Source organism: Diceros bicornis, assembly GCF_020826845.1.
Source record: "Diceros bicornis minor isolate mBicDic1 chromosome 16 unlocalized genomic scaffold, mDicBic1.mat.cur SUPER_16_unloc_1, whole genome shotgun sequence".
Lineage (NCBI taxonomy): Eukaryota > Metazoa > Chordata > Mammalia > Perissodactyla > Rhinocerotidae > Diceros > Diceros bicornis.
Window position 1 is genome coordinate 1,620,452 of NW_026690870.1, and position 9,340 is coordinate 1,629,791.

General features: G+C 48.5%; 1 long non-coding RNA gene across 4 annotated transcripts; it reads right to left on the reverse strand.

Moving 5' to 3' along the window:
• Positions 1 to 1,309: 1,309 nt before the first annotated feature.
• On the reverse strand, positions 1,310 to 8,697 carry LOC131401800 (uncharacterized). Of its 4 annotated transcripts, none has more exons than XR_009217980.1 (4): positions 8,608 to 8,697; positions 5,497 to 5,588; positions 2,980 to 3,015; positions 1,310 to 1,457 (listed from the first exon to the last, which is right to left on the reverse strand). It is a non-coding gene; the product is annotated as an uncharacterized LOC131401800 (long non-coding RNA). The 4 variants fall into 4 exon arrangements; XR_009217979.1 differs by lacking the exon at positions 1,310 to 1,457 and adding an exon at positions 2,430 to 2,528; XR_009217978.1 differs by lacking the exon at positions 1,310 to 1,457 and adding an exon at positions 2,564 to 2,611.
• Between the last annotated feature and the right edge of the window lie 643 nt (positions 8,698 to 9,340).

The window sequence follows — 9,340 nt, forward strand, 5'->3', positions numbered from 1 at the left end:
ACAGCACCCACACACACACAATATGTGAATCGTATCCCACCAGGTGTATAAAAAATTTAAAATGGCCCATGTGGTTAGTGGCTCCACTAGTGGAGAGCACAGTTAGACTGCTGATATTTGTTGAAAGTCTTCAGAAGAGGAGGAGGAGGATGATGCTGGAGGTTGGTGGCCCCAAATGTTAATGCTTTTCTCAACTCCCGAAAAACCTATGGAAGGAGATGGTAAGATTAGCTGACAGGGATGTGGGGGAGAATGGGCACCATGTCAGTGACTTCCAGATCAAGGATGTGTCACGGGAGCTCAGAGCCATCAGCCACCAGCTCAGCCAATGCTTCCAATCTCCTCAACCTACATCAAGTCGGTGACCAGGCAGGAGTGGAATATGTCTCACAGCTGGCTGCCTCTGTAGAGCTTGGTGACCTAGAACAAACGCGAGGGAGAGTGGGAGAGATGGAGGTCTCCTGGGGATGCAGGGCCCCACTGGAGCCGGTGAAAGATCACAGACTTTGGGGCAAGGGAGACCTGACTTCAAATCCTGGCTCTGCCCCTAACTCATTGTGTGACCTTAGACACAATACTCCCCTTTCTGAGCTTCAGTTTACCCACGTGAGAAATGGGGAAGGCAGCTAGGACATCACCTCTGGAAACTGAGAGAACCCAGACACACAGGGAAAGTGAAGGATTGAAACAACCATGTAACAGATGTAAGTCAGGCAGAGGAATGAGGGTGCCTTCAGGGCAAGGAGAGACGGGACAGGGGAGACCCCACCTGGTCCTGGGTGTCCCTCAGCAGGGCGGTGTACTCCGAGGATGTGGGCTCCGGGTTGCTGTGGTTCCAGCTGATGCTGCGGAAATGCAGCTGGTGTTCTCTCTGCATGCATAAACTCCAGGGTGCAGAGCCTGGAGCCACCGAGAGGAAGAGCAGACACGTGGAGACTCTCAGCTCCCAGCACAGAGGCATGGTGGCCCACGGGGTCACGGTGGTGGGTGCAGACAGCGTCCACACAGGCCTGGGGAGAGAGGTACGTGGGGAATCTAGAGAGAGGTCCTGAAACCTCTGGAGTGGGGGCCAGAACAGGAAGGAGGAAATGGGAGGACAGTGGGGAGACTGAGAGAGGAGTGGTCACAAAAGTGGTCATTAGGGGCAAATGCTCAGGGGAGGGTCTTACCTGAGGGAGACCGGTCTGAAACGTGTAGAAGGGGCCCCAGCTGCTCTCCTTGAACAAGGATCCAGCTGGGGAGGAAGGAGGAGGAGGATGAGCAGGAGGGACAGGGATTGGGGGAGGGGCTGGGTGGGATTTAACCCACCAGGAGCTGCTGGGACCAGGGTCTCCCCAGGCTCTGCAGGGCCCTCTCAGTGGAGTTGAACGTGGCTGAGCCGTTGCTCCTGTCTGATGAATACTGGAGGGTGGAGATGGGGAAGGTGACTGTGAGGGTCTTCAGGTTGTGTCCCAAAGCTGCAAGACGAGAGGGAGAGCGATGGCCATCACTGAGAGCTGGCCTGAGACCAGACCAGAGTCCTGCACTCATTATCATCTGTCGTCTTCTCTCCCAGGGGCACCACCACCCACCCGTGTGGTCACCCAAGTCAGAACCAGCACATCTGCTCAGCTCCTCCTCCCTCCCAGTAACACCCATTCACCTTGAACACTGGTCCTCACATACACTCCCTCTCCATCCCTGTCCCAGCTCAGGGGACTTAACTTCCTTCACCCGGACCAACACCCCAGCAGGCTCACTGGATGCTCTGTCTAAAGGATGTTCTACATGGACTACTAGAAGAATCTTTCTGAAATTAATACCTCACTAGGGCCACCACTGCTCCAGTACCACCCGTGGCTCCCTATGGCCTTCAGTGTTAGTTCAACCTTCTTGACCTGGCACTCAAGGCTCTACTCAATCTGGCTTCTGCTGACCTTTCAGTCTCATTTTATCCATCTACTGCGGGTTAAACTTCATGCTTCACGCAACCCAAATTCGTTTCAATTCTCCCCATTCGGCATGTTGTTTCTGGCTGGAGCCTTTGCTCGTGGAATCCCCTCTGCCAGGAAAACCCTTCATCCTCTATTTGCCAGGGTCCCTCCTACTTATTCTTAAAGACTCCATTCTGGTGAAACTTTCTCTAGCAAGCTCTTCCCCTCCAAATTGTGCCAGGCGCCTCTCCCCGAAACATCCCCCATTGTGTTATAATGGTGTGTTAATTTCACAAGACTCGGGGCTCTCTGAAGGCTGGCCTTAGACTGAATCGTTGGTATAATCTTTGTTATGAGCATGATTGCCCTAAAACCAGAATCTCACACTGTGGCTGCCCAGCTCCTGGATCACAACTGGCTGGTGGAGGTGTGGGGCTGGAGAGCTTCTCTTGGGAAGGAAAAGGGGCCCCCAGACACCTGTGGTGGCTTCTGGCGGCACAGTTGATGATGAAGTATGCAGGGACGTGGTGGCCGGCTCGGGAGCTGTGGCGAGGGCTGTCTCAGGGAGGGACAGAGTGGGAGGAGCCCCCAGGCTCACCCGGGCTCCAGCAGTGGCTGTGCCAGGACCACCATTCACAGGTGAAGCATACATGAGAGTGAGGGGAGGGGTGACTGTGTGAGTAGAGGGATGAGCAAGCCTGTGGATGAGAGGAGCCCAAGAGAGAGAGATATGTGAACAAGAGAGACTGAACAGAGGAGAGACACATGGACGGGCAGAACACTGGACAGACATATGGGATACCTGGAAAAGGAGGACCAAGGGCGAGGCTTTAGGAGAATTAAAGTGAAAACCACGTGGGGTCAGAATGTGGTGGAGAACACGTCTGTCACTAAGGCTTTCTCACCCTGGGCTGGAACTCTCCACCAGAACACGGGAGAGAGAGAAGGGATGAGTTAGGGCCCTTCCAGGTCCTTCTCTCACCAAGGACAGTGGGTGCAGGAGAACCACTGCTCCCCAACCCCAAATGGGGATGGAACCCAGGAGATGAGGGCCAGGAATACTCACTGGTAGTAGTCAGGGCCACAGCTCCATAGGTGTCAGCTGTGGAGAGAAGGTGAGAGGAGCTGAGCAAGAGTTAGGGTGAACATAAAGGATTAAGGGAGAGGGAGGATGTAGGGAGCTTTGTGGGGAAGCAGAGGGGAAAGCAGAGGGGAAGAGTGGAGGGGTGTTCAGGGGGGAGGAAACGAGATGGAAGGTGGCTGGCCCCAGTCATCACCCCAGAAGACTGCACCCCGACCAGAAGGAGACAGAGATGGATCACAGCTCACTTTAGAGCAATGGAGGCAACAGAGAACTATGATAGGGACAGAGAGCACGGCTGTAGCCCAGCCCCTCCACACTGACATAGAGGTTGTCCCCATCCAGGATGAAGGAGCCCAGGTGGGTGACGCCCTGGGTCTCATGGCTCAGCTCCCAATAGAGTTGCTCTCTGTCCAGCCCAGGACCTGCGGGGGTCAGAGTGGAAGGTACAGACAATGTCCACCCCACTGTGCCCACCCTTCTCAAGCCTGAGGGAGGAAGAACATGGGGACGTGGAATACTGAGCAGGGGTCCTTCTGAGGGTGGAAAGCGAGAGAGTGGAGGGGGAGGAGCCTGAGGGAGAGGCTGAAGGGGCTGCTCTGATGCCTGGAGGGGCTCTCCTCGGTGTCTCCCGTCTGAGACAACCCCCTCACAAGTAAGGCCTGACTTCCTTTAAGATGTGGAGGGAGGCCTGTGAGTGGCTAAGTGGGGTGAACACACAGACCTGGGTGAGGGGGCGCCTGCAGGTCTGCACGGACAGCAGCGAGGAGCACAGTCAGTGCCCTGTGCCATCTGACACATCCAGGCAAGAAAGTACCGTTACCTTCTCGCGGTTCTACACTCCAAGGTCTTCTCTTTCTACTTCTTTCCTACTCCACAGCCATCACCCAGGCCTAGGGAACAATCACCTTATTCGTAACCTTCTTCCCAACACCTCCTATCTGCCTCTTAAGTCTTCATTCTTAAGCCTCAAGTCCATTTTAACCCACATGCTTAGACCAAACGCCAATCACATCACCCATCTGCTCGCACCTCTCCAGTGTCTTCCCACTGGTCTTAGAACAGAGTCCAAAGTCACGCCTGACCTGGTCCAGCCTGTTCCCCTCGCTGGTCTGGCTCACACCCCTCCCCCTGTGTTGACTCGGCTCAGCCATCCCTCTTTCAGGTCATGGACACACCAGGCTCTCTGCTTCAGGGGTGTCCTCCTGCGGGTCCCTCTGCCTGAAACGCTCTCTTGAACACACTCCCACACCCTCACTCCAATCTAACCCTCCAACCACCTAAATCCAGTCCCAACTCTAGCTCTCAAGCTAAATATCAGTCCTTCTCAAGAGGGCTTCCCTGCCCCCTCAGGTTTAGTCCCCTTGTGCCAAACTCCCAAATCACTCTCATCATGAACTGTCTACAATCCAAATTCCCTAACAGAATATAAATCCCATGGAGGTGGGACAAGGTCTGTTTGGTTCTCCAGGTCCCCACGCATCTGGCCCAGGGCCTGGCTCATCAGATGAGGAACCATCCTGGTTTGAACGCTAAATGTCCTGTGTCCTGGAAAACCCCTCTGTTCTGAATAAATGAGGATGGTGGGTCACCATAAATTGTGCACTCAAAGAATATCTACTGCATGACAAGCACACATTCCCTCAAGAACGTCCCAGGAATGCTAGAATGAAAAAGGCACACAGACATACACACACAATTAGGAGAGGCCAACAATTATATATAAAATTACTTAACAAGATTGTCTTCAACCTGAATCACCAGACTGTTATTTCAGAAAGGACTCAAGAAGCAAAGTTAATTCCCTTTAGAATGTGAGGTGGAGAGGACAATCTTTTTGGAGACTAGTGCCCTACCCTTCTATCTAAAAAGTGTTGCTTAATATTCCTCCAAATGATTTGAAATCTCATAAACAACAACAATATGCTGAAAATAAATCCGGCTGCTGGTCAATTTAACTTTACATTTCTGTTACTAACATAAAGAAGTTCAAATCATATTTTTCTCCAGGTGTCTGTAAGATTTTGAATCTTTGTGGAGCATTTATAGGTCTTTAGAAGTCAAATTGAATAGGCCTGAGGAATGTTGCTGAGCATCCCTGCTAATATTTAATGAGATGTCTTGTAATACTACATATACACGTAAAACATTTATATATTTATATTTATAGATGAAATCCTGACTTTTGAGAATTCGGAATGCAGGTAAGTCTATATTTCTTTACTGTTACACATATTTACACTTATTTACATATATTTGTTTAATGTGTTCTTCTTTGCAAATAAGTGTATTTTCTGAATTATTTACACACACAGAGCCTCACACACCTTACCATCTTTCCCTTGAATATAATCCATCAAACATAAATAATTTTTCTCATGATACCCTCACTCTCAGTGAGTCCTTGTGCTGACAACCTGAGCCCAGGAAAGCCCACTGGCAGGTCTTCTGCACAGCGGAGGCTGCTGGAACCTGTTGGTACCAGGTCCACAGGGTACTCACCTGGTCACACAGAAATCCACGGATCAGCGAGGACAGGTGGACCCTGAGCCTGGTTTCAACTCAAACTTGAGCCCCACAGACACTTTTCTTTTCTAACGGAAAAAAAAAGCAAAGACTGCTTTTGAGGCCTTTTACAGGGAGTAATACAGGTGATGGAAGGAAAGCCCACCCCACTTACTTTTCTTTTTCGTATTTACTGATTTAACTGTAACTGTTGGCTGAGACTGGATTTTCCCGATTCCTGTCCAGCCACCTGCTCCCCAAGATGGGAGAAGCAGCTCCGTGCTGTGTGCACTTGACTCGCTCAACTCACTTTGGTGACTCCGGACCCTTTAAACAAGCTTGTCATTTATGGCCCCTGTAAGTGGCTCGCTGACTGGTAAACAATTCCCACACTTCATTCAGGGCTCGGGAGGTTTTCAGGCCCTGGAGCAGGTCTCCCAACCTCCGCACCATTGACATCTGGGGCCGGATGATTCTCTGTCGGGCCGTCCTGGGCCCCGGAGGACGCTGAGCAGCATCCCTGCCTCCCCCTCTAGATGCCAGGAGCGCCCCCATTTGTAACAACCCAAACACCGCCTCCAGACGCGGATAAGCCCCCTGGGGACAAAATCACACGGAGGACGGTGACGGGGACTCTGAGGAGGGGCCGGCGGCGCCCGGAGCCGGGAGGAACAGCAGCCTCGGGCGCCCTGAGCGAACAGCCCGGGGAAACGGGGCTCCGGGGGGACGGGGGGACGCCGGGCCGTGACGGGGCTGCCCGCGGCCCAGGCCCCTCCCTGGACCGCGACCGGAGCCGGGACCGCCCGCCGCTTACCGCGCGTCGCCCCTTCGACCGAAGGTCCACGGGAATCCCGTCCGCGCCGAGAAGACTGGACACACTGCGCAGACCTCCCGCTCCATCCACCGCGCCGCCCGCGCTTCCGCTTCCGGTCTCGGGCGGGCGTTCGGGGAGGACGGACGTTTGGGGGCTCCGGGTTGAGGCGGCGGGCGGGGCGGGGCCGCGCACCCCAGCCTCGGGGGAGGTCTCCCGTGTCTAGAGTGAGTGCGAAGCTGGGCCGCGGGCTGGGTCAGCACCAGGGACAGGGACGGAATCTAGGGGCGGGAACCAGTTCTAGGGGCGGGCTGTGGGCGGGGACAAGGGTGTGAGTGACACCAGGCCCGGGGGCGGGGGGAACAAGGGTGCGGGCGGGGCAATGAGCCGGGACCAGGCTGCGGGCGGAACCAGGCCAGGAGGTTGTCCGCGGAGACCAGTTCCAGGGGCGGGAAGAGGCGGGGGTGCGGCTGGAATAAGTCTGGCCGACTTCACAGTGGGAGGAAATCAGCTCCAGCGCCGGGGCTGGAGGCGATGCTTTCCTTGCACCCTTAGACTGTACAGGTAGCTGGATGTTGAATAGCTTTTCTTCATTCCTTTCCCTAAACCTGGAGTCATTCTATCATGGCCTTTTTTTTAATTCTTTCACTATTTTTTTGTAAAAAGTGATATCTATGACATCATTCATCAAGTAAATAACAAATGGAATGAAACCTATTTCCTTCTCCATCTTTATAATGCAACAATTGTGCTTTTATTTTTTCTGGCACAAAGAATCATCGTAGTAAATTACTCTGGTCTTTTTTATGGGATATAATAAATATTTTTTAAAAGACACTTTTAGATTTTTTTCTTTTTAATTTATAGCCAGATGCATTCTAACAACAAACATAATTTGTAAACATGCTCTCTCCTCCAGCCCATTATTATTTCTGTAATATGTTATTTCATGAATTATCTTACTGGACAGAACATTTAGCAATGTAGAGACAACTTTGGTAATAAGTATATATGAATTGTTTGCTGTTTTGTTTGGTAAGACTGGAATATTGTACTTTAAATATGATGGGATTTTTTTTCATTATTTACCTATTCCATCATCATCCATGATCAGTCTTTTATCATCTCATTCCAGTCATATTAGTCATATTCTGAATGTCTGAATATGCCACATGAAAACATTTAAAAAAAACTTTATTGAGGTATGACTGACATACAAAAAGCTGTACATATTTAATGTATACAACTTAATGTGTTCGGAGATAATATACACCCGTGAAACCATCACTACTCAAGTCCTTAACCTATTCATCACCCCCAAATGTTTCCTCCTGTCCTCTTTAATTTTTTTATTTAACTTCCTTTTTTAAAATACTTTTTTTCTTTTGAGGTAGGAATACTTAACATAAATCTACCCTCCTAGTAAATTTTTAAGTCTACAGTACAGTATTGTGAACTATCGGCCCATGTTGGATGGTAGGTCTCCAGAACTTATTAATCTTGCATAACTTTTGTTGCTCAAACATCTATTGCCAAGAGGCCCTCTTCATCTTTAACTGAAAAATCCCCCCATATTTTTAAAAGCTCAACTCAAACATAAGCTTTCCATGAAGAATTATCTGATTTATCCAAGTAACACTATCTACTCTTGTTGACTCTGCTAACCTCTAACTACCTTTATTTTGGCACTTTTCAAATTGCCCTGCTATTCTTTTTCACATGTACCTCACTATGATTTCTTGGAAAGCAGAGCCTTTATCTTATCAAGTTTGCATGCTCAATTCATTGTTTATGTCTTCTACTAGAGTAATAATAATATAATATGTCCATTCATTTATTGAATCTTTAGTTCTGGTTTTTGCACACCTACTATGTGTAAGGCATAGTGCTCGCCACCTTGGGTGTAAAGATATGAATAGGAGGCATGTGCTAAAGACACCCACACTTACTTCCATCATAATTCCATGTGTGTTATTCTGTGATCAAGATGAGTATACGGTGCTACGGAATCTCTAAGTGTTTGCCTAACACATGATGTGGTTTAAGGGTTGTATTCCCTTGAGAAGAGCTGCTTCAGCAGAACCTAACAATGTGAGTATAAGGAAGCCAGATCAAGGTAACTCCCAACATGGAAACGATGTATTGATTTCCTAAATGAATGTATTGAATGAGTGAATGAAATAATAGAAAATAATGAAGAAATGTGATGCTATTGGTTACTCTCAGATCCTTTACATTTTATTTGGAGACAAAGAAGAGGTGAGAGAAAGTGATTGTGTAATTTTGCCAGTTCATACCTGTCTGATTACATATTTCTCTCTCTGGGCACAATACACAGACAAAGCAGCAGGTAGCTCTCTCTTCCTGAGGGATGTTCCTGAATCCTGGCTGACGGAACGTCCTACACCCAGAGTGGGGAGTTTGAAAGAAGAGAATTATTGATGATACTGAACAATACTATATAATTGGATAATATTTTTTTATTTAATAATATTGAATAATTGATAATATTGTTTAAATTACCTCAAAACTTATCTTAGAGATCACCTATAAGATTTGACATGATTGATGCACCCAGGGAAAGCAAAATAAAATCAAGGTCAATCTGCAGAAAAGAGTTCCCAACACGAAAATACGTACTGATTTAAAAATTTTTCCATCTCAATGACCAGGACACTTGTTTGTTTTATGGAATGGGGCATCTGGCAATAACAAATGTGATTCTGAATATGGTATTCCAGGATTACTTTTTTGAACTATAAGCAGATTTTACCTTAATAAAAAATAATATTTTAATTCATACAATGCATTTATATGAGAATTGTTTGATTAGTACAAATTGTAATTATTGAATTTATTTAGTAATGTATTTAATGTCAGGTAGATTATACACCAAAGACACAGGGACAGGCTTGAATGATATAATATAGCATCTTGAGGGATGGCTTACAAGACTGAGTTCTAAAGGGAAATCTGAAGAAGAGGAAGAATGCAGTTCCTTGGGAGCCAAAAGAATCTTTTTTTCTGATG